Genomic DNA, 25,383 nt, shown 5'->3' with positions numbered 1-25,383 from the left:
ATGTTTTTTAGTTATAGAAATATTTATAGAAATGTTAGAATTTTTTCTGTTTTTTAGTTATAGAAATGTTAGTTATGTAGAAATGTTAGAAATTTTAGAAATGTTAGTTTTAGCTAGATGAACTAGATTAATGTCAATTTGTTAGACGATGATCGATGTTGTTTTAGTTTCTTATAATTTTAGTTATAGAAAAATTTAGAATTTGCATATAGAATTTTAGTTATCACAATCCAATAATTTAAAAAATGTTACTTTTGTGGGCATATAGTATTTGTTTTTGACGATGCCTGGCCCGCATCCTCGCCGTCGACCCGTTCGCGACGACGTCTTGCTTCAGAGGACCCATGTCCGGGACTGGGCTCCGCCGGGCTAGCACTGGGAGGCGCTACCTTCAGGGGCACGGCCCTTGGTGAGGAACCCGGCCCCGGGTCCCGTCGTCGACCCTGATCTCCTTTGATAGCGTTCGCGTGGGCCACATTTAGTGTAGAGGGAGCCGACCCCGCGGGAGGTGGTGCATTGCCATGTCAGGGAGGAGGACGAGCACGTCCGTCGCTACATGGCTGCTATGGACGTCAGTGTAGCGACCCGACCCGAATGGATCAAGTTCTCTGTGCTCAGGTGTCATCCCTGGATCAGTAATGCTGACACCACACAGTACATCGAAGGATTTATAGCAGAGTGGCAATCACACACTTATTACATCGTTGTCTCAAAAGAGAACTTATTACAATAAATATGGCTTAAGACCATCTAGTGTCGATAACAGCGGAAGACTTGGAAGATAAATGGGTCCATCACTCCAACGGCATCACTGAGTATAGAACCACGACCTAAAACACCTTACTCGTCGTCTGAAAAGTCTGCAACATGAAAAGTTGCAGCCCGAAAACGGGTCAGCACATGGAATATGCCGGAAATGTAACACATAGAGAGTAATGGAATGAAACAGCTATACTACATGCATATATGGCTGGTGGAAAGCTATGGTTACAGTTTTGCATAAAGCCAGTTTTTCCCTACTGCAAAGGAATAAATTTAATTAACTATCATGGTAGTGGTTAAACATCTAGAATGGTTGACAGCATTCCGATCCCAATTAAGTGAACAACTAAAACCCAACAATATTAATTAGAAGTAACATGTTGAGATTCACATGATATTCAAGTACTAGATACTCAAGATGTCCATAACCGGGGACACGGCTAATCATGATTAGTTTATACACTCTGCAGAGGTTTGCGCACTTTTCCCCACAAGACTCGATCGCCTCCGTTTGGTTTCTCGCACTACAGGGTGTTTGAGAAGGCGGATGATCGAGACATAGTCTTTCAGAAGCGCTAGCACCTTACATGTGGGTAGACCGGTACACCTACTTTCCCCTACATCTACTAGTCTACCCGTAAGAGTTCGCACGACTTAATCAACTATCCAGAGCCCATAATGGCTTGTGGCTGCACACGGAAGTTTCTAGCATGAATGATCTTATGATCCCTTTGAGCCTGGGTGGCGGTCCGAAATAAAACAGGCAAGTCCTGATAGACATCAGGTGCCTCAATCCACCCAGATGTGTGTTTAAGTTGCCACCTTAGGTAAACCATTAAATTATCAATCTCACATCTGTCATGGATATCACTCACCCAATCCACGTCTACTAGCATAGCATGGCATAAATAGCAAGCGTAGAAGTAACTCCCAAAGATTTCATAATAATACAGGTAATAGGTACTACCTCATCTACTTCCCATCCCACAATTTAATTAGATCCTAATCATGCAATGTGAGAGGATTGATCTAATGCAATAAAACATGGGTTGTAGAAAAGGTATGATCAAAGTGTTACTTGCTTTGCTGATGATCCGCGAGACCTAGGGTTTCGAAGTAACAAGCGGCGCAATCCGGGTGATCTATCGCAGACAAACAACAAGCACACAATAAGTACTCATCTAATGCACAAGTAAAACTCGAACAAGAGAACGAACCAGAAAGTTCAACTTAAGAACTCCGGTTGCAAAGAAAGAACGAAACGAACAAAGAAACGGAAAACAAACGGCGGAAGAAAACAACTCGGTTCTAGCAAGTTGAAACTAGGTCAAATTTTATTGTGGCAAAAACTTGTTCAAGTTGACTAGACGGAACGACGGTTTCGAAACAAAACTCCAGGCACTTGAATCACCTGATTCCGATAAACGAGCGGGAAGAAAGACTAGAACGAAGATCGGATCTGAGATCACGATCGCGGAAGGAACGTGGAATAAATCCGACGAAAAGAAAGAGACGAACGGTTAAACGAACGGGCGTCGTTAACCGGGGAAAATCGGTGATCACGTTCGTTGAGACGAACGGTCCGAAAGAAGAACGAAAACCGATCTAGGGTTTTCGGAAAAGAAACCGAAAAAGAAACGAAAAGCCGATCTAGGGTTTTGGATGAAAATCGAAACAAAAACCGGAAGAAAAAGAAAAGAATCGGAGAGAAAACGGAACAGTTCTTTTAGGAAAAACCAGACCGAGGAAGAAAAAGAGAGGCGCGGCTACCTCGGGAGGTGGGCTCCGGGCGGCGGCGGCTAAGGGCGGCGGCGGCGGCTTAGGCGCGGGGCGTCGCGGCTATGGCGGCGGCGGCGCGGCTAAGGCGGTGGCTTGGGGCTGCGCGTTGCTGCTTGCTGTGGCTTAGGAGGAGAGGGGGCTTGGGGTTTTGATGTGAGGAGAGGGGGGGTGTTGGTATTTATATAGGTGAGGGGGGATTACTTGAGGTAGGGGGCAAGCAAAAGAGGGAAAACAAAACAAGGAAAGGTGGCTAGCCTAGAGTCCTAGAGGGACTCGGCTAAGAGGCGAGGCGGCGGCCTGGCGCGTGGCGCCTGGCGCTGGCGCACGCGCGCAGGGAGGCTGGGGCGCAGCGGCGGCTGGCTGGGCCTTTGGCCCGGCTGGCCTGGCGGGAGTTTTTTTTAACGGTTTCGCGCGCAGAAAAACAAAAGAAAGAAAATCTAAACGAACTCCAAAATTCCTAAAGTAAATTTTCCCTGACTCCTAAAAATGAGTCGAACAAAATGAACTTTTCTTCGGGCCTAAAATGCAATTTTCGAAAACGCGCATTTTTCTCTATCCAAATAAAAAGCAAACAAAACTCCGGCAAAACCAAAATTTGATCTATTTATTAAATCTTCATTTTCCCTCAATTTTGGGAAAGTCATATTATTTCCCTCTCTCATATTTTGATATTGGAAAATAATTGAAGATGAAATAAATAAATCAAATGATCCTCATTTCCAAAATTTGAGAAAACTCTCAAATATGAAAATAACGAAATCCCCAACTCTCTCCGAGGGTCCTTGAGTTGTGTGAAATTTCTAGGATCGACCAAAATGCAAGAAAATATGATATGCATGATGATCTAGTGTATAACATTCCAAATTGAAAATTTGGGATGTTACAAACCTACCCCCCTTAAGATGAATCTCGCCCTCGAGATTCGGGTTGGCTAGAAAATAGGTGAGGGTGGTCCTTGAGCAAATCTTCTTCTCTTTCCCAGGTGGCTTCATCCTCTGAGTGGTGGTTCCACTGAACTTTGCAAAACTTGATAACCTTGCTGCGAGTAACTCTGCTGGCAAACTCGAGAATCTTGACTGGCTTCTCCTCATATGTTAAGTCGTCCTTCAACTGAATTGCTTCAAGTGGCACTGTATCTCTTAGCGGTACCTCTGCCATCTCGGCATGACATTTCTTCAGCTGAGAAACATGGAATACATCATGAACTCCTGACAGTCCCTCTGGTAATTCCAACTTATAAGCGACTTCTCCCATACGTTGCAAGATCTTATACGGTCCAACGAAACGCGGTGCTAATTTTCCCTTAACTCCAAAGCGCTTAACTCCTCGAAGTGGGGATACTCGAAGGTAAACTCTGTCTCTGGTTTCGTAAACTATCTCCTTGCGTTTTGAATCTGCGTAACTCTTCTGCCTGGACTGGGCTACCTTGAGCCTATCGCGAATCAACTTAACTTTCCGTTCAGACTCCTTAATCAAATCCGGTCCAAAGAATTGATGGTCTCCAACTTCGTCCCATGACAACGGTGTCCTGCACCTCCTTCCGTATAAAGCTTCGAAATGCGCCATCTTCAAACTGGTTTGGTAACTGTTGTTATAAGAAAACTCCGCATACGGCAAGTTATCGTCCCAACTAGATCCATAATCTAGTGCACAAGCTCTCAGCATATCTTCCAAAATCTGATTGACTCTCTCGGTCTGTCCATCCGTCTGTGGGTGAAAAGCTGGGCTGAACTCCAGTCTGGTTCCTAAAGTTTCATGCAACTGATTCCAAAACTTTGAGGTAAATTGGGTTCCTCTATCTGATACGATACTCCTCGGAACTCCATGCAAACAAATGATCCTAGTCATGTATATCTTCGCCAACTTAGCACTGGTGTAAGTGGTCTTAACTGGAATAAAATGTGCTACCTTCGTCAAACGATCAACTACTACCCATATCGAGTCATAGCCTGCTTTCGTCCTGGGTAGTCCTGTGATAAATCCATGCCTATCTTATCCCACTTCCATTCGGGTATCGGCAATGGTTGTAACAATCCTGCTGGCTTCTGATGCTCTACCTTTACTCTCTGACATACGTCACAAGCTGCTACATATGCTGAAATATCCTTCTTCATTCCGGTCCACCAGAATGTTTCCTTCAAATCCAAATACATCTTGGTATTCCCTGGGTGAATCGAATACGGTGAATCATGTGCCTCTTGAAAAATCAACTTCCTGATCTCCAGGTCATTTGGCACATAAACGCGGTCCTCAAACCATAGGGTATCGTGCTCATCCTCACAAAATCCCTTTGCTTTTCCTTTACTCATTTTCTCCTTTATAGCAGCAATCTCCTTGTTTGATTTCTGAGCTTCTCTGATTTTATCCATCAATGTTGACTGAATCTCCAATGCTGCTACATAGCCTCTCAGAACTATTTCCAAACATAGCTCACGAAGGTTTTCTGCTAACTCCTTGGGTATTTTCCCCATCATTAGAGTATTGACATGGCTCTTACGGCTTAATGCGTCAGCTACTACATTAGCTTTTCCGGTATGGTAATGCAATCCCATGTCATAATCCTTGATGAGCTCCAACCATCTCCTTTGTCTGAGGTTCAACTCCTTCTGCATGAAAATGTACTTCAAACTCTTGTGATCCGTGTACACCTCACAATGATTTCCAATGAGGAAATGTCACCATGTTTTCAATGCATGCACTACAGCTGCTAACTCCAAATCATGCGTGGCATAATTCAACTCATGAGGCTTCAGTTGCCGTGAAGCATACGAAACAACTCTCCCTTCCTGCATGAGCACTGCTCCAAGTCCTCGACGTGAAGCGTCGCAATACACCTCATAATCCTTGGTCTGATCTGGCAAAATCAATACTGGTGAGTTAACCAAACATTTCTTTAATTCCTGGAAACTAGCCTCACACTCCTCAGTCCATTTGAACTTAGTATCCTTCTTCAACAATTCAGTCATAGGCTTTGCAATCTTTGAAAAGTTCTCAATGAATCTCCGGTAGTATCCTGCGAGTCCAAGAAAACTCCGGATCTCTCCAACTGTCGTTCATGATTCCCATTCGGTTACGGTCTCAACCTTTGTGGGGTCAACTGCTATACCTTCTCCGGATATAACGTGTCCGAGGAATCCAACTTCCTTCAACCAAAACTCACATTTGCTGAATTTGGCGTATAACTGATGTTCCCTTAGTTTCTCCAAAACCAAACGCAAATGTTCCTTATGCTCCTCTTCATTCTTTGAATAAACTAGGATGTCATCAATGAACACTACAACGAACTTATCCAAAAACTCCATAAACACTTTGTTCATCAGGTTCATAAAATAGGCAGGTGCGTTAGTCAATCCAAATGACATAACGGTATACTCATACAGTCCATATCTCGTGGTGAATGCTGTCTTAGGTATGTCCTGCTCTCGAATCTTCAACTGATGGTACCCTGATCGCAAATCGATCTTGGAAAACACTTTAGCTCCTTGCAACCGATCAAACAGATCGTTGATCATTGGTAGTGGGTACTTGTTCTTGATGGTTACTTCATTCAATCCCCGATAATCTACAACCATCCTTAATGATCCATCCTTCTTTTCCACTAGAAGTACGGGTGATCCCCAAGGCGAAGAACTTGGGCGAATGTAACCTTTATCCTATAACTCCTTAATCTGATTCTTAATTTCCACCAAATCCTTTGCTGGCATCCGGTACGGTCGCTTCGATATTGGGCCTGTTGTTGGAAATATGCCCTAGAGGAAATAATAAAAGTATTATTATATTTCATTGTTCATGATAATTGTCTTTTATTCATGCTATAACTGTATTATCCGGAAATCGTAATACACGTGTGAATACTTAGACCACACAATGTCCCTGGTAAGCCTCTAGTTGACCAGCTCGTTGTGATCAACAGATAGTCATGGTTTCCTGACTATGGACATTGGATGTCATTGATAACGGGATCACATCATTAGGAGAATGATGTGATGGACAAGACCCAATCCTAAGCATAGCATAAAAGATCGTGTAGTTCGTTTTGCTAGAGCTTTGCAAGTGTCAAGTATCTCTTCCTTCGACCATGAGATCGTGTAACTCCCGGATACCATAAGAGTGCCTTGGGTATACCAAACGTCACAACGTAACTGGGTGACTATAAAGGTGCATTACAGGTATCTCCGAAAGTAGCTGTTGGGTTGACATGGATCGAGACTGGGATTTGTCACTCCGTATGACGGAGAGGTATCTCTGGGCCCACTCGGTAATGCATCATCATATTGAGCTCAATGTGACCAAGGTGTTGGACACGGGATCATGCATTACGGTACGAGTAAAGTGACTTGCCGGAAACGAGACTGAACAAGGTATTGGGATACCGACGATCGAGTCTCGGGCAAGTAACGTACCGATTGACAAAGGGAATTGCATACAGGGTTTGATCGAATCCTCGACATAGTGGTTCATCCGATGACAACATCGAGGAGCATGTGGGAGCCATCATGGGTATCCAGATCCCGCTGATGGTTATTGACTGAGAGAGTCTCGGTCATGTCTGCATGTCTCCCGAACCCGTAGGGTCTACACACTTAAGGTTCAGTTACGCTAGGGTTATAGGGATATGTATATGCAGTAACCCGAATGTTGTTCGGAGTCCCGGATGAGATCCCGGACGTCACGAGGAGTTCCGGAATGGTTCGGAGGTAAAGATTTATATATGGGAAGTCCTGTTTCGGGCATCGGGACAAGTTTCGGGGTTATCGGTATTGTACCGGGACCACCGGAAGGGTCCCGGGGGTCCACCGGGTGGGTCCACCTGTCCCGGGGGGCCACATGGGCTGTGTGGGGGTGCGCCTTGGCCTAATGGGCCAAGGGCACCAGCCCCACATAGGCCCATGTGCCTAGGGTTCAAGGGGGGCAAGAGTCCTAGGAGGGTAAGGCACCTCCTAGGTGCCTTGGGGGGAGGGAAAACCCCCCTTGGCCGCCGCACCCCCTAGGAGATTTGATCTCCTAGGGCCGGCCACCCCCCCTTGGCACCCCTATATATAGTGGGGGGAGAGGAGGGACTTCATACCTGAACGCCCTGGCCTTTGGTTGCCTCCTTCTTCCTCCCCAACACCTCCTCCACCTCCATAGTGCTTAGCGAAGCTCTGCCGGAGTACTGCAGCTCCACCAACACCACGCCGTCGTGCTGCTGCTGGTGCCATCTCCCTCAACCTCTCCTCGCTTCCTTGCTGGATCAAGAAGGAGGAGACGTGGCTGTTCCGTACGTGTGTTGAACGCGGAGGTGCCGTCCGTTCGGCGCAGGTCAACGGTGATTTGGATCACGTCGAGTACGACTACATCATCACCTTACAAGCTTCCGCACGCGATCTACAAGTGGTATGTAGATGCAAACTCTCTCCCTAGACTCGTTGCTTAGATGAACTCATAGATGGATCTTGGTGAAACCGTAGGAAAATTTTTAATTTTCTGCAACGTTCCCCAACAGTGGCATCATGAGCTAGGTCTATGCGTAGTTCTCTTTGCACGAGTAGAACACAACTTTGTTGTGGGCGTGGATTTTGTCATCTTACTTGCCTCTACTAGTCTTTTCTTGCTCAACGGTATTGTGGGATGAAGCGGCCCGGACCAACCTTACACGTACACTTACGTGAGACCGGTTCCACCGACTGACATGCACAAGTTGCATAAGGTGGCTGGCGGGTGTCTGTCTCTCCCACCTTAGTTGGAGCGGAATCGATGAACAGGGCCCTTATGAAGGGTAAATAGAAGTTGACAAAATCACGTTGTGGTGATTCGTAGGTAAGAAAACGTTCTTGCTAGAACCTAATTGCAGCCACGTAAAAGATGCAACAACAATTAGAGGACGTCTAACTTGTTTTTGCAGCGATTGATCATGTGATGTGATATGGCCAGAAGTTGTGATGAATGATGAATTGTGATGTATGAGATCATGTTCTTTGTAATAGGATTCACGACTTGCATGTCGATGAGTATGACAACCGGCAGGAGCCATAGGAGTTGTCATTATTTTTTGTATGACCTGCGTGTCATTGAATAACATCATGTAAACTACTTTACTTTATTGCTAAACGTTAGTCATAGAAGTAGAAGTAGTCGTTGGCGTGACAACTTCATGAAGACACGATGATGGAGATCATGATGATGGAGATCATGGTGTCAAGCCGGTGACAAGATGATCATGGAGCCCCGAAGATGAAGATCAATGGAGCTATATGATATTGGCCATATCATGTCACAACTATATAATTGCATGTGATGTTTATTATGTATTATGCATCTTGTTTACTTAGGACGACGGTAGTAAATAAGATGATCCCTTATAAAATTTCAAGAAGTGTTCTCCCCTAACTGTGCACCGTTGCTACAGTTCGTCGTTTCTAAGCACCACGTGATGATCGGGTGTGATGGATTCTTACGTTCACATACAACGGGTGTAAGACAGTTTTACACAGCGAAAACACTTAGGGTTAACTTGACGAGCCTAGAATGTGCAGACATGGCCTCGGAACACGGAGACCAAAAGGTCGAACACGAGTCGTATGGAAGATACGATCAACATGAAAATGTTCACCGACGATGACTAGTCCGTCTCACGTGATGATCGGACACGGGCCAGTCGACTCGGATCGTGTAACACTTAGATGACTAAAGGGATGTCTAATCTAAATGGGAGTTCATAATTTGATTAGAACTTTATTATCATGAACTTAGTCTAAAACCTTTGCAAAAATGTCTTGTAGATCAATGGCCAACGCTAATGTCAACATGAACTTCAACGCGTTCCTAGAGAAAACCAAGCTGAAAGATGATGGCAGCAACTATACGGACTGGGTCCGGAACCTGAGGATCATCCTCATAGCTGCCAGGAAACAATATGTCCTAGAAGGACCGCTAGGTGACGCTCCCGTCCCAGAGAACCAAGACATTATGAATGCTTGGCAGTCTCGCGCTGATGATTACTCCCTCGTTCAGTGCGGCATGCTTTACAGCTTAGAACCGGGGCTCCAAAAGCGTTTTGAGCATCACGGAGCATATGAGATGTTCAAAGAGCTGAAACTAGTTTTCCAAGCTCATGCCCGGGTCGAGAGATATGATGTCTCCGACAAGTTCTACAGTTGTAAGATGGAGGAAAACAGTTCTGTCAGTGAGCACATCCTGAAGATGTCTGGGTTGCACAACCGTATGACCCAGCTGAACATTAACCTCCCAGATGAGGCGGTCATTGACAGAATCCTCCAGTCGCTCCCACCAAGCTACAAGAGCTTTGTGATGAACTACAACATGCAGGGGATGGAAAAGACCATCCCTGAAGTGTTCTCGATGCTGAAGTCAGCAGAGGCTGAAATCAAGAAAGAACATCAAGTGTTGATGGTCAATAAGACCACTAAGTTCAAGAAGGGCAAGGGTAAGAAGAACTTCAAGAAGGACGGCAAAGATGTTGCCGCGCCTGGTAAGCCAGTTACCGGGAAGAAGTCAAAGAATGGACCCAAGCCTGAGACTGAGTGCTTTTATTGCAAGGGGAAGGGTCACTGGAAGCGGAACTGCCCCAAATACTTAACGGATAAGAAGGCCGGCAACACCAAAGGTATATTTGATATACATGTGATTGATGTGTACCTTACCAGTACTCGTAGTAACTCCTGGGTATTTGATACCGGTGCCGTTGCTCATATTTGTAACTCACAGCAGGAGCTGCGGAATAAACGAAGACTGGCGAAGGACGAGGTGACGATGCGCGTCGGGAATGGTTCCAGAGTCGATGTGATCGCCGTCGGCACGCTGCCTCTACATTTACCTACGGGATTAGTTTTGAACCTTAATAATTGTTATTTAGTGCCAAGTTTGAGCATGAACATTGTATCTGGATCTCGTTTAATACGAGATGGCTACTCATTTAAGTCTGAGAATAATGGTTGTTCGATTTATATGAGAGATATGTTTTATGGTCATGCTCCGATGGTCAATGGTTTATTCGTAATGAATCTCGAGCGTAATATTACACATGTTCATAGTGTAGATGCCAAAAGATTTAAAGTTGATAACGATAGTCCCACATACTTGTGGCACTACCGCCTTGGTCACATTGGTGTCAAGCGCATGAAGAAGCTCCATGCCGATGGACTTTTAGAGTCTCTTGATTATGAATCGTTTGACACGTGCGAACCATGCCTCTTAGGCAAAATGACCAAGACTCCGTTCTCCGGAACAATGGAGCGAGCAACCAACTTGTTGGAAATCATACATACCGATGTGTGCGGTCCAATGAGCGTTGAGGCTTGCGGAGGATATCGTTATGTTCTTACCCTCACAGATGACTTGAGTAGATATGGGTATGTCTACTTAATGAAACACAAGTCTGAGACCTTTGAAAAGTTCAAGGAATTTCAGAATGAGGTGGAGAATCAACGTGACCGAAAGATAAAATTCTTACGATCAGATCGTGGAGGAGAATACTTAAGTCACGAATTTGGCACACACTTAAAGAAATGTGGAATCGTTTCACAGCTCACGCCGCCTGGAACACCTCAGCGAAACGGTGTGTCCGAACGTCGTAATCGCACTCTATTGGATATGGTGCGGTCTATGATCTCTCTTACCGATTTACCGCTATCATTTTGGGGATACGCTCTAGAGACAGCTACATTCACTTTAAATAGGGCACCGTCTAAATCCGTTGAGACGACACAGTATGAATTATGGTTTGGAAAGAAACCTAAGCTGTCGTTTCTAAAAGTTTGGGGATGCGAAGCTTATGTCAAGAAACTTCAACCTGAAAAGCTCGAACCCAAGTCGGAAAAATGCGTATTCATAGGATACCCTAAGGAAACTATAGGGTATACCTTCTACTTAAGATCCGAAGGCAAGATTTTTGTTGCCAAGAACAGATGCTTTCTGGAAAAAGAGTTTCTCTCGAAAGAAGTAAGTGGGAGGAAAGTAGAACTCGATGAAGTACTACCTCTTGAGCGGGATAGTGACGCAGCACAGGAAACCGTTCCTGTGATGCCCACACCAACTGAAGAGGAATACCATGATAATGATCAAAGTACTTCGGATCAAGTTACTGCTGAACTTCGTAGGTCCACAAGGACACGTTCCGCACCAGAATGGTACGGCAACCCTGTCCTAGAAATCATGTTGTTAGACAACAATGAACCTTCGAACTATGAAGAAGCAATGACGGGCCCGGAATCCAACAAATGGCTTGAAGCCATGAAATCCGAGATAGAATCCATGTATGAAAACAAAGTGTGGACTTTGACAGACTTGCCCGATGATCGGCGAGCGATAGAAAACAAATGGATCTTTAAGAAGAAGACGGACGCGGATGGTAATGTTACCATCTATAAAGCTCGACTTGTCGCTAAGGGTTATCGACAGGTTCAAGGGATTGACTACGACGAGACATTCTTTCCCGTAGCGAAGCTAAAGTCCGTCCGAATCATGTTAGCAATTGCCGCATACTATGATTATGAGATATGGCAGATGGACGTCAAAACAGCATTCCTTAACGGGCATCTTAAGGAAGAACTGTATATGATGCAGCCGGAAGGTTTTGTCGATCCTCAGAACGTTAACAAAGTATGCAAGCTCCAGCGATCCATTTATGGACTAGTGCAAGCATCTCGGAGTTGGAACATTCGCTTTGATGAGATGATCAAAGCGTTTGGGTTTATGCAGACTTATGGAGAAGCCTGCGTTTACAAGAAAGTGAGTGGGAGCTCTGTAGCATTTCTCATATTATATGTAGATGACATACTCCTGATGGGAAATAATATAGAATTTCTGGACAGCATTAAGGCCTACTTGAATAAGTGTTTTTCAATGAAGGACCTTGGAGAAGCTGCTTATATATTAGGCATCAAGATCTATAGAGATAGATCGAGACGCCTCATAGGTCTTTCACAAAGTACATACCTTGATAAGATTTTGAAGAGATTCAGAATGGATCAGTCCAAGAAGGGGTTCTTGCCTATGTTACAAGGTATGAGACTGAGCTCAGCTCAGTCACCGACCACGGCAAAAGATAAAGAAGAGATGAGTGTCATCCCCTATGCGTCAGCCATAGGATCTATTATGTATGCCATGCTGTGTACCAGACCCGATGTAAACCTTGCCATAAGTTTGGTAGCAAGATACCAAAGTAATCCCGGCAAGGAACACTGGACAGCGGTCAAGAATATCCTGAAGTACCTGAAAAGGACAAAGGACATGTTTCTCGTTTATGGAGGAGACGAAGAGCTCGTCGTAAAGGGTTACGTCGACGCTAGCTTCGACTCAGATCCGGATGACTCTAAGTCACAAACCGGATACGTGTATATGTTGAATGGTGGAGCAGTAAGCTGGTGCAGCTGCAAGCAGAGCGTCGTGGCGGGATCTACGTGTGAAGCGGAGTACATGGCAGCCTCGGAGGCAGCACATGAAGCGATTTGGGTGAAGGAGTTCATCACCGACCTAGGAGTCATACCCAATGCGTCGGGGCCGATCAAACTCTTCTGTGACAACACTAGAGCTATTGCCCTCGCAAAGGAGCCCAGGTTTCACAAGAAGACCAGGCACATCAAGCGTCGTTTCAACTCCATCCGTGAAAATGTTCAAGATGGAGACATAGAGATTTGCAAAGTGCACACGGATCTGAATGTCGCAGATCCGCTGACTAAACCTCTCTCGCGTGCAAAACATGATCAACACCAGAACTCTATGGGTGTTCGATTCATCACAATGTAACTAGATTAGTGACTCTAGTGCAAGTGGGAGACTGTTGGAAATATGCCCTAGAGGCAATAATAAAAGTATTATTATATTTCATTGTTCATGATAATTGTCTTTTATTCATGCTATAACTGTATTATCTGGAAATCGTAATACACGTGTGAATACTTAGACCACACAATGTCCCTGGTAAGCCTCTAGTTGACCAGCTCGTTGTGATCAACAGATAGTCATGGTTTCCTGACTATGGACATTGGATGTCATTGATAACGGGATCACATCATTAGGAGAATGATGTGATGGACAAGACCCAATTCTAAGCATAGCATAAAAGATCGTGTAGTTCGTTTTGCTAGAGCTTTGCAAGTGTCAAGTATCTCTTCCTTTGACCATGAGATCGTGTAACTCCCGGATACCATAAGAGTGCCTTGGGTATACCAAACGTCACAACGTAACTGGGTGACTATAAAGGTGCATTACAGGTATCTCCGAAAGTAGCTGTTGGGTTGACACGGATCGAGACTGGGATTTGTCACTCCGTATGACGGAGAGGTATCTCTGGGCCCACTCGGTAATGCATCATCATATTGAGCTCAATGTGACCAAGGTGTTGGACACGGGATCATGCATTACGGTACGAGTAAAGTGACTTGCCGGAAACGAGACTGAACAAGGTATTGGGATACCGACGATCGAGTCTCGGGCAAGTAACGTACCGATTGACAAAGGGAATTGCATACAGGGTTTGATCGAATCCTCGACATAGTGGTTCATCCGATGACAACATCGAGGAGCATGTGGGAGCCATCATGGGTATCCAGATCCCGCTGATGGTTATTGACTGAGAGAGTCTCGATCATGTCTGCATGTCTCCCGAACCCGTAGGGTCTACACACTTAAGGTTCAGTTACACGAGGAGTTCCGGAATGGTCCGGAGGTAAAGATTTATATATGGGAAGTCCTGTTTCGGGCATCGGGACAAGTTTCGGGGTTATCGGTATTGTACCGGGACCACCGGAAGGGTCCCGGGGGTCCACCGGGTGGGTCCACCTGTCCCGGGGGGCCACATGGGCTGTGTGGGGGTGCGCCTTGGCCTAATGGGCCAAGGGCACCAGCCCCACATAGGCCCATGCGCCTAGGGTTCAAGGGGGGCAAGAGTCCTAGGAGGGTAAGGCACCTCCTAGGTGCCTTGGGGGGAGGGAAAACCCCCCTTGGCCGCCGCACCCCCTAGGAGATTTGATCTCCTAGGGCCGGCCACCCCCCCTTGGCACCCCTATATATAGTGGGGGGAGAGGAGGGACTTCATACCTGAACGCCCTGGCCTTTGGTTGCCTCCTTCTTCCTCCCCAACACCTCCTCCACCTCCATAGTGCTTAGCGAAGCTCTGCCGGAGTACTGCAGCTCCACCAACACCACGCCATCGTGCTGCTGCTGGTGCCATCTCCCTCAACCTCTCCTCGCTTCCTTGCTGGATCAAGAAGGAGGAGACGTGGCTGTTCCGTACGTGTGTTGAACGCGGAGGTGCCGTCCGTTCGGCGCAGGTCATCGGTGATTTGGATCACGTCGAGTACGACTACATCATCACCTTACAAGCTTCCGCACGCGATCTACAAGTGGTATGTAGATGCAAACTCTCTCCCTAGACTCGTTGCTTAGATGAACTCATAGATGGATCTTGGTGAAACCGTAGGAAAAATTTTAATTTTCTGCAACGTTCCCCAACACCTGTACCTGGCAATAACTCAATCAAAAACTCAATGTCTCTATCCGGTGGCATGCCTGGTAATTCCTCAGGAAATACATCAGGAAAATCCTTTACCACTGGTACTTCTTCTTGTACAACTCCTGTTAGGCAGTTTACTTGTGTCCTGTTTGGCACATGCCGGGGTACATACTTGATCCTTCTTCCTTCTGGTGTGGTAAGCAAAATTGTCTTACTAGCACAATCGATGTTTCCTCCATACATCGACAGCCAATCCATACCAAGAATCACATCCAGACCTTGGGATTCCAGAATAATTAAATCCCTTGGGAAAACATGCCTTCCTATACTTAATGGTACTTGGAAACATCCTTGTCTGGCCATGTACTCTGCTCCTGGCGAGCTTACTAGCATAGGCGTTTCAAGAATCCTAGTGGGAAGGCTATACTTTTCCACAAATCCCCTTGATATGTATGAATGCGATGCACCAGTATCGAAAAGAACGAGTGCGGTAAATGACTTAACCAAAAACTTACCGATTACTGCATCGGGCTGATCTTCATCCTCCTCCACATTAACGTGGTTCACCTGTCCCCTATTGAAAGGGTTCGGCTTCTTCCCAGAACTTCCATTGCCATTTCCATTCTGGCCTCCAGGACATTCATTGGCATAATGTTCGGTCTTGGAACACTTGAAACAGGTGACTTGACTCAGGTCTCTCTTGGTTGGGGTCGATGGGGAGGTCCGGTTCTGGCCGTTGCTTCCTCCATTCCCATTACCATTCTTGTGGCCATTATGTTGTGCGAGCTACCTCCTCCATGGGTGTGCTGAAACTGAAATCCCAGTTTAGGGGTAAAACGGGGCTTCTGCTGGGCTCCAGAGTTATACTTCCCCTGTCCATATTTCCTCTTGCGGTTCTCAATCTGTTGTTGCTTTCCTTCAATCATGATGGCATGATCTACCAACTCCTGGTAGTTGTTGAAACTTGCTACCATCAATTTCATGCTTAGTTCATCATTCAGTCCTTCTAGAAACTTCTCCTGCTTAGCTGCATCCATAGCAACATTATCTGGGGCATAACGTGCTAACTTGTTGAAATCGTCAACGTACTGGCCAACTGTCCTTCCTCCTTGGCGTAAGTTGCGAAACTCACGCTTCTTCATGGCCATAGCTCCTGCTGAAACATGGCCAGTGCGGAAAGCTTGCTGAAACTGATCCCATATGACAGTGTCAACTGGGTAAGTGGCTGTGAGATTCTCCCACCATGCTGCCGCGGGTCCGTCAAGCTGGTGAGCAGCAAACTTCACTTTCTCACCATCCGTGCATCCTGCAGTGGTCAACTCCCTTCCCATCTTGCGGAGCCAATCGTCTGCTACTATTGGCTCGGTGCTACTGGAAAACACCGGCAGATTCAGCCTAAGGAAACGGGCTAAGTGGTCAACAGGTGGTGGTGGTGGGTTGTTGTTGTTGTTCTGCTGGTTCTGGACTAACATCTGCATTAATTGATTCTGCTGCTGGATCAACTGAGTGAGCTCTGGTGGAAACCCATTGTCACGTCTCGGAGGCATCTGAGGGTTTAGAAAAGACGAGAATTAAGAATAGAGGGGGTCTAAAGGGAAAACACTACCCCAATGCACATGAGCAAATGCACACAAAATCACTTCATTCAATCAAACAAGGGCTTACAATTGGTCTAAAACTATCGCAAAAGTGCTCGACTATAATGTTTACATGGGGGAATACTACTACTATCTGGTGGTCGTCTAGAAATTTGAACCGATGGAAGATTCCATGATATCTGCTCCAGCTTCGTCTTCAAAGTCGGGTTCACTCGGATCCGAATCGGTGTCGTCGATGATGATGTAGTTGTTCGGACATGCGACGTACTCGTCGTCCTCCTTGGATGCTAACTTCCTCTTGAGTTCTTCAATCTCCTGCTTAAGATCGCATTGTGTCTTGCTAGAGCTACGATCTCGTCCATGTAGTCCTTGCGCGTAGACTTCAGTTCTCCTTCTAGCTCGATGATTCTTGCCTTCTCATTCTTCAAGTCTATCATATCATTGCACATCTGGTTCTCGTGGCGTCGAATGTGCTGGTTTAACTCCTGGATGAATGATGCAATGGATCTATCCTTCTTGGTGCTGACTAACTCCCATTGTTCATCTCGGCGTCCGCAAATCTGGTATATAGTGTCCTTGAGGTCTTCTTGGTAAACTTCTCCAATGCTCTTTCCCAAACTCCAGGTTGGTGCATTGAAAATGCTATCTATGGGCTTCGTGATTGGCGCGAATGTCCTTCCCAGAACGTGAGCTTGAATCTTCCAGCGCTCCTCTTCAGGCAGAGTGGCGTTGAAGGTTCCCGTGAAGCTTGGTAATCCAATGTTCAGGTACTTAGTGACTTCCTTCAGGTGAAATCCAAATGGTGTGCCTTCATCCGATTGAGCGTACTTAATCTTCGCGTGCGTCATCCTAAAAGAGTAGAAAAGATGAGGAGCTAGAAAATGAGAAGAGAATAGTGATCTATGGCTTTAACTTAGTGGTCGTGTCCTACAGTCAGCGTGTGCTTTGATACCATTCTCTGTAGCGACCCGACCCGAATGGATCAAGTGCTCTGTGCTCAGGTGTCATCCCTAGATCAGTAATGCTGACACCACACAGTACATCGAAGGATTTATAGTAGAGTGGCAATCACACACTTATTACATCGTTGTCTCAAAAGAGAACTTATTACAATAAATATGGCTTAAGGCCATCTAGTGTCGATAACAGCGGAACACTTGGAAGATAAATAGGTCCATCACTCCAACGGCATCACTGAGTATAGAACCACGACGTAAACACCTTACTCGTCGTCTGAAAAGTCTGCAACATGAAAAGTTGCAGCCCGAAAACGGGTCAGCACATGGAATATGCCGGCAATGTAACAATAGAGAGTAATGGCATGAAACAGCTATACTACATGCATATATGGCTGGTGGAAAGCTCTATGGTTACAGTTTTGTGTAAAGCCAGTTTTTCCCTACTGCAAAGAAATAAATTTAATTAACTATCATGGTAGTGGTTAAACATCGAGAATGGTTGACAGCATTCCGATCCCAATTAAGTGGACAATTAAAACCCAACAACATTAATTAGAAGTAACATGTTGAGATTCACATGATATTCAAGTACTAGATACTCAAGATGTCCATAACCGGGGACACGGCTAATCATGATTAGTCTATACACTCTTCAGAGGTTTGCGCACTTTTCCCCACAAGACTCGATCGCCTCCGTTTGGTTTCTCGCACTACAGGGTGTTTGAGAAGGCGGATGATCGAGACATAGTCTTTCAGAAGCGCTAGCACCTTACATGTGGGTAGACCAGTACACCTACTTTCCCCTACATCTGCCAGTCTACCCGTAAGAGTTCGCGCGACTTAATCAACTATGCCAGAGCCCATAATAGCTTGTGGCTGCACACGGAAGTTTCTACCATGAATGATCTTATGATCCCTTTGAGCCTGGGTGGCGGTCCGAAATAAAACAGGCAAGTCCTGATAGACATCAGGTGCCTCAATCCACCCAGATGTGTGTTTAAGTTGCCACCTTAGGTAAACCATTAAATTATCAATCTCACATCTGTCATGGATATCACTCACCCAATCCACGTCTACTAGCATAGCATGGCATAAATAGCAAGCGTAGAAGTAACTCCGAAAGGTTTCATAATAATACAGGTAATAGGTACTACCTCATCTACTTCCCATCCCACAATTTAATTAGATCCTAATCATGCAATGTGAGAGGATTGATCTAATGCAATAAAACATGGGTTGTAGAAAAGGTATGATCAAAGTGTTACTTGCCTTGCTGATGATCCGCGAGACCTAGGGTTTCGAAGTAACAAGTGGCGCAATCCGGGTGATCTATCGCAGACAAACAACAAGCACACAATAAGTACTCATCTAATGCATAGGTAAAACTCGAACAAGAGAACGAACCAGAAAGTTCAACTTAACAACTTCGGTTGCAAAGAAAGAGCGAACCGAACAAAGAAACGGAAAACAAACGGCGGAAGAAAACAACTCGGTTCTAGCAAGTTGAAACTAGGTCAAATTTTATTGTGGCAACAACTTGTTCAAGTTGATTAGACGGAACGACGGTTTCGAAACGAAACTCCAGGCACTTGAATCACCTGATTCCGATAAACGAGCGGGAAGAAAGACTAGAACGAAGATCGGATCTGAGATCACGATCGCGGAAGGAACGCGGAATATATCCGACGAAAAGAAAGAGACGAACGGTTAAACGAACGGGCGTCGTTAAACGAACGGTCATTGAGACGAACGGTCCGAAAGAAGAACGAAAACCGATCTAGGGTTTTCGGAAAAGAAACCAAAAAAGAAACGGAAAACCGATCTAGGGTTTCGGAAGAAAACCAAAACAAAAACCGAAAGAAAAAGAAAAGAATCGGAGACAAAATGGAACAGTTCTTTTAGGAAAAACCGGACCGGGGAGGAAAAATAGAGGCGCGGCAACCTCGGCAGGCGGGCTCCGGGCGGCGGCGGCGGCTTAGGCGCGGGGCGGCGCGGCTATGGCGGCGGCGGCGCGGCTAAGGCGGCGGCTTGGGGCTGCGCGCTGCTGCTTGCTGCAGCTTAGGAGGAGAGGGGGCTTGGGGTTTTGATGTGAGGAGAGGGGGGGGTGTTGGTATTTATATAGGTGAGGGGGGGATTACTTGGGGTAGGGGGCAAACAAAAGAGGGAAAACAAAACAAGGAAAGGGGGCTAGCCTAGAGTCCTAGAGGGACTCGGCTAAGAGGAGAGGCGGCGGCCTGGCGCCTGGCGCCTGGCGCTGGCGCACGCGCGCAGGGAGGCTGGGGCGCAGCAGCGGCTGGCTGGGCCCTTGGCCCAGCTGGCCTGGCGGGAGTTTTTTTTAACGGTTTCGCGCGCAGAAAAACAAAAGAAAGAAAATCTAAACGAACTCCAAAATTCCTAAAGTAAATTTTCCCCGACTCCTAAATATGAGTCGAACAAAATGAACTTTTCTCCGGTCCTAAAATGCAATTTTCGAAAACACGCATTTTCCCTATCCAAATAAAAAGCAAACAAAACTCCGGCAAAACCAAAATTTGATCTATTTATTAAATCTTCATTTTCCCTCAATTTTGGGAAAGTCATATTATTTCCCTCTCTCATATTTTGATATTGGAAAATAATTGAAGATGAAATAAATAAATCAAATGATCCTCATTTCCAAAATTTGAGAAAACTCTCAAATATGAAAATAACGAAATCTCCAACTCTCTCCGAGGGTCCTTGAGTTGCGTGAAATTTCTAGGGTCGACCAAAATGCAAGAAAATATGATATGCATGATGATCTAGTGTATAACATTCCAAATTGAAAATTTGGGATGTTACAGTCAGGTTCTCCAATACCTGGCAAGTTCTTTGGAAAGATGACCGGAGATATGATCCTGTGATGGTTCCTTTTCTTTGGGTGTCCACCGCCCGCGCCGCAGGAACCGCGAGTGGCCTAGATTCTTCTGTAGTATTCGATCTTTATTAGCTAGCTAGCTAGTGATGTATTCGATATATAATATTCGAGAGGTTGTATTCGAGATTATATATATTATTAGAGATGATGTATTCGAGATTATATATTATTCAAGACGACGTATTCGAGCTTATATATTATTCGGGACGATGCATACACTAGTACAAAACAGGGCTTTGGTCCAGGCCGGGTCAGCCCATTAGTCCCGGTTCAGTCCAGAACCGGGACCAATGTGGGCATTGGTCCCGGTTCATGAGCCCAGGGGGGCGGCCGGGCCACGTGGGCCATTGGTCCCGGTTCATCTGGACCTTTTGGTCCCGGTTGGTGGGATGAACCGGGACCAATGGGCCTCCCTCCTGGCCCACCACCATTGGTCCCGGTTGGTGGCTTGAACCGGGACCAAAGGCTCCCCTTTAGTCCCGGTTCATGCCACCAACCGGGACCAATGAGGTGCCCATATATACCCGTCGCTTGCGAGCAGAGCACCCTAGTGCTCTATTTTTCTCTGGCCGAGGGGGAGATGGCTTGGTGGTGCTCTAGCTCACCTCCTATGCACACAAGGTGTTCGATGGAATGCCCGAGCCACACTACTTAAGCTTTCTCCTCTCCAAGCTCGACCTCCAAGCTCCATTTTCCATAATATTTATCTAGGTTAAGCGGTCCGTCATGCCCCGTGCCCGTCTTCACCGCCGTCGATCCCCTGTGCCGAGCTCATCGCCGGCACCACCGTGGTGAGCCTCTTGTTCTTATCTTCTTTCTGAAAGGAAAAATTTTCTTACTTGTATGTTTACATAGATACTTGTATTATTTTCTTACTTTTATTATTGCATCTTATATAGTGCGATGGTTTTGGTATCCGCCCCCATCGGCCCTCGTCCTGTCTATGATTCGGATGTGGTATATATATTATCTTTATAACTATTGGTTCATTTATTGTTTATGAAAATTATGCCGACCAACGTGACATAGATTTTATTTATGTAGGATGTATGTGAATCGGAAATGCCAACCGACCCTATTGTCGAGAGGTTAAATTTAGTTGAAGAAGAAAACAATTTGTTGAAGGAAAAAATAAAAAAAATTGAGGAGGAGAAGATGATATTGGAGTTGCATGTTGCGGATGTCGTCGATGATCACAAGATCAAGATGGATGCAATGCGCTTGAAGATTAGAAAGATTAGAAAATATGCCATTCATACCGAGGCTTGGTATCATTATGCCGTTGGATCAATTGTTACCTTGGTTGCGATTATGATCGCATTTGTTTTCGCATTGAAATGTTTTACATAGTTTCAATGTATGGTTTAATTAATTAGATGCTCTGGAGAGCTATATGTTGTTAGATGAGAACTATGTATGCACTTTGGTTTTAATGTGATGATGAACTTCTATTAATTTGGACACTTAATTATATACAATGCAAGCAGATGAACCGGCAATGGATGTACGGTGACAGACACACCCACGAGTACATTAAGGGCGTGCATGAGTTTCTCGATGCGGCTCAGGCAAACAAGCAGAATGGTTTTATGTGTTGTCCATGCAGTGAATGTGGGAATACGAGGTATTACTCTAACCGGAAAATCCTTCACTCCCACCTGCTTTACAAGGGTTTCATGCCACACTATAATGTTTGGACGAGGCACGGAGAAATAGGGGTTATGATGGAAGACGGCGAAGAAGAAGAGTACGATGACAACTATGTGCCCCCTGAATACGGTGATGCTGCAACGGGGGAAGCGCCTGCTACTGTCTGTAAGTAGTACTACTTCTGTCATTAAGCCTCTCTATATAGCTCAGCTCTTTCATTGCATGTATTTATAATCATCCTCACAATGTTATGCAGATTGAAGATCGCCGAATTGAAGAAAAGACAAGTCGGTGATATTGGGTTCATTAACACATATCTCATAGATGCAACTCAGGTTAAGTTTCATGCCACAGCTACCGAGGCCAACTTGCTACGATCGTTCGTAATAAATGAAAACAAAGATATAATACTCTTTCCTTACAACATCAAGTGAGTGTTACTGTCTTGTGCGTATTCGGTTTCCCTTATATATTAGTTAAGGTTATAGTAATGTAATTGATGAGTTATGCATGCGTGTGCAGTTTCCACTATATTCTCTTAGAGATTAAGCTTGAGCAGGGACTAGTAACCGTCTTAGACTCAAGACAAAAACATCCCCAGGACTATGCAGACATGACTCAAATACTCGAGAAGTAAGTTAAATCGATCATTATCAACCATATCAGCAACTTTGTTCATTTCCTGATATATCAAGTAATTGTTTTCTTTGTATGGCAGGGTTTGGAGAAAATTCACCAGAAAAGCTCCGGGACTGCCAAAGGAGCTGCAATTTAGACACCCGAAAGTAAGTACTATAGTAGCATGTTCCGCGCATCTACTAGTCATTCAACCGCTAGTTTCATCAATACCATTTGGCATTCTTTCTTATCAGTTTGATTGACCTCTATTTCTTGTAAAGTGGTTGTGGCAGGAACAAGGGAATGATTTCTGTGGATACTACGTTTGCAAGTCCATCCGCCACACGACCTGTGAGCGGGGCTACACTGACGAACAATATGAAGTACGTAAATAAAAACATTCACAATTTTATTTTATTACCATCATTTGTGTTGAGTTTCATTCATTCATATATATATATATATATATATATATATATATATATATATATATATATATGTATTGACCCCTTCTTTAAATTAGATGTTTCGGAAGCGGGATGAACTCCTAGCACCAGCTCACATGCGAGCAATTCAAGAGGAATTGGCGACATTCTTTCTTGACCACGTGATCCCTGAAGACGGAGAATTCTATGTGGACCCTGAGTGCGTATGATTATATTTGTAAGAGATAATTATTGTATATATGTAGCCGGTAGTGTCGGATAGATATACGAGAACTTGTTGTTCGACCAATCTCTTGGAGAAGGAGAGGTGGTCGATATCACTTCTCTCTGTATGCATATATGTTCATGACGATCTTCTATTTCCTTCGTTTTCTTACTAGCTAGCTAGCGTGTCTAGTCCTCTCTATACGTATGTATAGTATGTAGCGTCGACCAAGCAAGGACATAAGAGAGGACACTTCTCTCTATTAATTATAGCTAGCTAACACAATATATGGAACACCTAAATTAACCCCCCAAAACCCCCAAACACCCACCCTTTCAAAAAAACAAAAACACCAACCACAGAAATGCTGACGCGTGGATGCCTATTGGTCCCGGTTGGTGCCACCAACCCGGACCAAAGGGTCTCCTGCCTGGGCTCCGCGCACAGGCCACGTGCAGGCCCATCTGTCCCGGTTCTGGATTGAACCGAGACTAAAGGGACAGGGCATTAGTACCGACCATTTAGTCCCGGTTCCAGAACCGGGACAAAAGGCCCTTATGAACCGGGACAACAGGCCCTTTTTCTACCAGTGATATTATGTACTATGATTCAGTTTTTCCTTATTGATTGCATCCATGCATTGTAATTTTAATACTAATTGTTTTATATTCCTTCTGGATTAGTTAAATAAAAGCTATGGAGGACAATACCGGCAGAGATGGAGAAGAGACCATGTTTGAGATCATATGCAGCCCTCAAGGGCCAGATGATCAGAATGAAGATTATGATGGCTCTGAATATCTGAACAATACCGGGGAGGGTGATGATAAGATATTCGATGTCAACGACCGACTTGATGAAATCATGAACTATATGATTATGATTATGATGACGCAGCCAATCTTGAAATAAGCAAGCATCTGGTGATCATCACATGTTTTTTGATTTGAAGATATATTAACGAATCGATCTTTCTTCTTTCAGCCCTCCGGATCGAGCAAATCTGCTTCTACAGACAGCAGGACAAAGCGAGGCCCGGGGAAAAAGTTGAAGGACGGTGTAGAGTACAACATCGATGCCATCAAAACTAATGCCGAACCAATCACGCCTAAGAACATTGTGAACAAGTTCGTTCATCAGTGTGGAGTTCTTGTGAAGGACCAACTCCCGATCTCCATTCAAGAATGGAATGAGCCAAAAAATAAATATCCAGATGTTACTTGGGTCGACGACATAGCAAAAAAATGCTTCGGGAATCTCTCATGGAACACTTCACCCTACCAGATCATTTCACTTATGCAGATGTGCAGAAAGTCAAGGACGCTGCTCTTAGGAAGATGGCAATTGCATTCAACACCTACAAGAAAACTGTATGGGCCAAATACGTCGAAGAAGGAAAGAAGACTCCAGAATTCAAGGGAACACTGGAGAAGCAAAGAGAACACTGGCCCGCTTTCATGAAATTCAAGGAATCAGAATTATCTAAGGAACAGTCGAGAAAAAACAAGGCCAATGCCGCAAAAAAGACGCAGTTCCATAGGGTGGGGCCAGGTGGCTACACGGTGGCAATGCCTGCACTACTAGAAAAAGGGCTATAGATGATATGGCCACTAATGGCGCACCAGACATGTGGTGCGCCATTACTATATAATAATGGCGCACCATGTGTTGGTGCGCCATTAGTAATATATTACTAATGGCGCACCTGGTGTGTTCTGCGCCATTAGTAGTTTTGAAAAAAAAAATAAAAAAAATTGTTACTAATGGCGCACCGTGCTATAGTGCGCCATTACTAGTTGACATAGTAATGGCGCACCACACCCACCGTGCGCCATTAGTAGTTTTGAAAAAAAATTGTTAGTAATGCCGAGCCCCACCTCCCCTCGCCCCGTGGCCCCCCTCACCTCGCCGCCCCCTTGCCCCACCCCGTCGCCCCACCGTCCCAACCACCCGCCGCCACTGCCACCCGCCACCGCCCCCTGGCCCCACCGCCCCTCGCCCCGTCGCCCCCACCAC

Source organism: Triticum dicoccoides, chromosome 7A (assembly GCF_002162155.2).
Source record: "Triticum dicoccoides isolate Atlit2015 ecotype Zavitan chromosome 7A, WEW_v2.0, whole genome shotgun sequence".
NCBI lineage: Eukaryota > Viridiplantae > Streptophyta > Magnoliopsida > Poales > Poaceae > Triticum > Triticum dicoccoides.
This window is presented reverse-complemented; position numbering follows the sequence as displayed.